Source organism: Planococcus citri, chromosome 2 (assembly GCF_950023065.1).
Source record: "Planococcus citri chromosome 2, ihPlaCitr1.1, whole genome shotgun sequence".
Taxonomy (NCBI): Eukaryota; Metazoa; Arthropoda; class Insecta; order Hemiptera; family Pseudococcidae; genus Planococcus; species Planococcus citri.
Window position 1 is genome coordinate 60,805,845 of NC_088678.1, and position 4,365 is coordinate 60,810,209.

At 33.5% G+C, this 4,365-nt stretch overlaps 1 long non-coding RNA gene across 1 annotated transcript; it reads right to left on the reverse strand.

Annotated features, from left to right (window-relative positions):
- Positions 1 to 1,535: 1,535 nt before the first annotated feature.
- On the reverse strand, positions 1,536 to 3,458 carry LOC135836897 (uncharacterized). Its single transcript, XR_010557094.1, has 3 exons — positions 3,287 to 3,458; positions 3,017 to 3,207; positions 1,536 to 2,902 (listed from the first exon to the last, which is right to left on the reverse strand). It is a non-coding gene; the product is annotated as an uncharacterized LOC135836897 (long non-coding RNA).
- Positions 3,459 to 4,365: the final 907 nt, after the last annotated feature.

Here is a 4,365-nt window from a genome sequence, read left to right on the forward strand (position 1 = left end):
TCTCTCGAGGTAGTCTAGCTACGTACCTGTCTTGCTTCTGAAGGGCGTATTTCTGGCTGTCTGCATGGTCTATCAAGGCTATTGAGTCGTCTGTCTGGCATCCGAAGGTCGTCTGTGTGCTTATGTCTGGCTTCTCAAGATCGTCCGTCTTCCCAGTGGGTCTCTATAAATCATTGGCCCTTGTGTCTGGACCCTCCAGGTCATTGACATACCGGTTTGATCTCCAAAACTCATCTATCAAAGGTCATTGACTCGTCTGCCTGACCTTTAACGGTCGTCTGTCTACCTGTCGGGCCTTTCGGCAATTTAGTAATTTTGTTTCAAATAACCCTTATAGGTCAGACTTAGTATCCAAAAGTCTACTTTAATGCAGGTAAGAATCTCAAAAATTATTAAATTTTCAAAAAATGCAGCATTTTCCGGAATTTACAAATTGGTCAAAGCTTTACTTTTGAACGGATGCTCTGAGAATTTTGTGATTGGTATATAGTTACTTAACGGTCAATAAATGTTCCCAACAAGCATTAACCAAAGTTATTAGGTACCTAATACAATAATTTATTCTAGTTTGCCTATTCCAGAGCAGTTTGAATTTTGTGTGAAAAAATGAAAATTCACTGGGCGTGGTTCCAGAATGTCTTTAAAATGGTGGCTCTCAGATTTGAAGGGAGCAGTGAAGTAAGGAATAGGTTGAAATAAAAATTATTTGCTCTGGTTCATTTCACTAATAAAAAAAAAAGAATCCTGAAAAATATTTAAAAACGTTACAAAAACAGTTGTTTTTGAATTTTTAAACTCATAAAAAATCTGCTAGCAAGAATCCAAAAATGAACTCAAGCAATTAAAATGTTGGTTATAAAAGTTTAATGTTTAAAGATAAGATAGGGTATATGCAAAAATGAATTTTAAAAAACGAATTTCAGCATTTACACATGTCACGCACAAAACATAATTTTTCATCAGTTGTTTTTTTGTCTGGTAAAATTTGAAATTTTACATTCGATTTGAAAAGTTGAAATTTTTGATTTTTTTTTTGAAAGTCTCATTATGTCTTATTTCTCTTTCATTTTTCTGTTGAAAAAACCTTAAAATGTCAATTTTCACGAAAAATTCTTATCCTTTCACAGCTTGTGTATGTACGTACTACGTAACTCGAACATTACCTACTGTTTTTATTTTAAGACTAGCTTGTGTAGGTAACTAAATCACCCCTGAGTTGGGTTTCCCAACCCCTAGGTATTCATACAATAGGCAACTCATCTAACACCCTGAAAATACAGATACCAAGGTAACTACAAGTATCACAGCCTCTGATATGTATGTACTCTGAGAGAACCGTAGGTAGGTACTTACCTTACCTTACTTTCTAATGCAGCTTTGTATAACTCGACGAGGACGGAAAACTTCATGTACTTAGGTATAGGTAGATCATCGCATAGGTAATCATAACTTTGGTGAAAACTACGATATTATAATTTTCTACAGCATTTATTTCTAGATCGTTCTCCTTCAAAAAATTGTCTTCCCGATAAATCATTTTAATTCAATTTGAAAAGTTTTTAAATTCGGAGTCATCGTCACTTTTACCGACGTGCAATCCAATTTTTTGATTTCCTTCACCATTGAGTAAGTCTATCTATTGAGCTCGCAGAATAAAGAAATTAAAATGATAAATAATGTATGCTTAATCATTATACTCTTATCATTTAATATCACAATGTTGAAGCCAAGAAAATAATGAATATTAAGTAGATATAAATTCAGTCGAAAAAGCCACATTTGAAACTATCGTATGTTTTTTGTGAGTATACGAGTATATTTGAGTGGTTCTTGTTCTTAATTCTATAGTTGAAAAGGTCGAAAGTTTTCCAATTCTTTCCGCTAATTTTTTCTTTTCCTTCCAATTCATTCTTGTGAATTCCATTCCTGAACACAAATAATACATGTATTTCAAATGTATTTATAAAAATGTCGATAACGTTTCACCTTCTCGGAATCGCACTATAGATGTCAATTATGGTCGGCGATGAGGCGCCAGTCGTATTCATTTTCGGATATGTCCAAATTTGAATTCGGAAGTTGCAGTTAATTTCATAATTTCTGCGATGCAAGATCGAGATTTTGAGTCTTCTTCGGATCTTTTCCGCATTTTCTCCGTACAATTCTGTAGTTCTAGCTTGAAAGTTTTGATTCTATCGCTCTGTATGCCATAATTTTATTCTAACTGTAGTTCTTGTAATGCTGACTTTTTCGAGGATTCCATACCAAACCGCACTTTGTCTCCTACTCTGCTCACAATTTGATTTTTCAATTCATGGTCATTATTCTCGATTTCACTCTTTTAAATATGAAAGTCTCTATCTATGCAATTATCTCTCTACTGATTAAAAACAATTTCAAACCAAAAATTGACAAAAGATTTGTTTAAAAAGAACGATTTTCAAGTTTTTGTTTGAACTGGTCTTTTTAGGATCAGTAGGTACCTATAGTTCTTAAAATTTACGATGTTTTGCAATAAAAAATAAGAGCAAAGAGAAGAAATTTTGTTTGTCCGACAAAACAAAATTTCTTCCCTTTGCTCTTATTTTATATGGCAAAACATCGCAAAAATTTTAACAACTATACCTAAACACTGGCCCTAAAAAGACCAGTGCATCAATCAAAAACTGAAAAATCGTTCATTTTAAACGAATCGTTTGCCAATTCGTTCCCGGTTCTTTCATTGTAGGTTTAGTACATGTTATGGATTTCTTTGAAAATTTTACTAATTAAGCATTCATCGCCAACATTTTTTTTTTTAATTTGAGATCTCACGCACTCATTGTCTAAGGTGGGTATGATCGAAGATTCGAACGGTTGACCGTGCCCTATCTATAATCCTTAGGTATTGAATTAAACAATCCTGCAACAAAGAAATTGAAAAAAATCATCAGTGCATGGGTACCTAATAAATATAAAGTGAATCAATGAGTCGGTGAAAGAAATGAAATTAAAATTCAATCAGGTGGGTACTCACTTATTTATATGTGCAGTAGTAAGTACGAGTATGTATCCAAAACAAATGTTTTTGAACAGGTCGATCACCTTGAGGCGTTTTGTTCCTCTACTATGGTTCTAATTCGCTTACTATAAATCTGGATTCTATTAAACCGATAGCTTTTTAAACTGGTCGAAACACTGTTTCCAATATCATTACACTACAATTTCCTATAACAATGTGGAAAAATTATTTTTAATTTCTGAGAATGTAGATATTACATCATCTTAGTTAGAATTGGTGACTTACTTTCTGTATATAGGTGTAGGTGTTTTCCATAGGCCCAATGGTTTTTTTTTGGCATCAAAATCAGTCAAGTCTGTGGATCATACACAACATGGTGATTATTTTGCTTAAAAGTTGGTACGTGAAATATGTCTGAGATCAGAAATAAAATTGGTATGGAGATCAATAGTCAAAGTCAATTTTAAAGAATGTTCAATCACATACCTTACCCAATGATAGGTATTCGTTATCCGAAAATATATATAGGTCATTAATTTTGCTTTCGTTATCTTTTCAGTAGGTACATTTTGTAATAGCCTTACCTAATATTTATTTCGATTCTGCTTCAATTATGAATTTTTTAATCAGCAGTTCTTCATTTATTCAGTATACTGCCAGTATAGGGTACGGGAAATTAAATGACTTAATTACAAAATATTCTGTTGATTAATTCAATACCTACTTATTTTATGGATAAATTTTCTTAATGAGAGGAATTCTTGAATTGGCAATCTCCGGTTTGAACGAAACCAAGCTAGATCGAAAGAGCATGTTGTGAAACTATAAGAGGACATACTTGAGGAGAAAAGGCCTTGAGAAGCCAGACAGAGAAGGTCAATGATCTAATAGGCCTTGATCGAGGAGCCAGACAGAGGGGTCAATGACTTTGAGAGGCTAGACAGGTAGACAGACGAGCTTGGAAAACGAGACAGGCACGCAGACAACCTCGAGAGGCCAGATAGACAGGCAGATACCCACGAAAGGCTATAGATAAGTACATCAGTGACCTTTAGAGTCTAGACACATGGGTCAATGACCTTATACGCAGCCAGACAGACAAGTCGTCAATAAGTACACTGAAAACCCGGTCTGAATGGTAAGACGAGTGTACACTGACCTGAGACGATACATATGTATTTGGAAACGACAAAATTTATATTAAATAACTGTAAATCGACAGCAAAAATTGATAAAATCTTCAGATTGAAAAATGTAAGAAAATAGGCCAAAAATTAATAAAATTTCAGTAAATTGAACAAAAATTGCATGAAAAATTATTGAAACGTGTGTTTTAAAAAATATAAAAATTGCGAAAAAAGTAT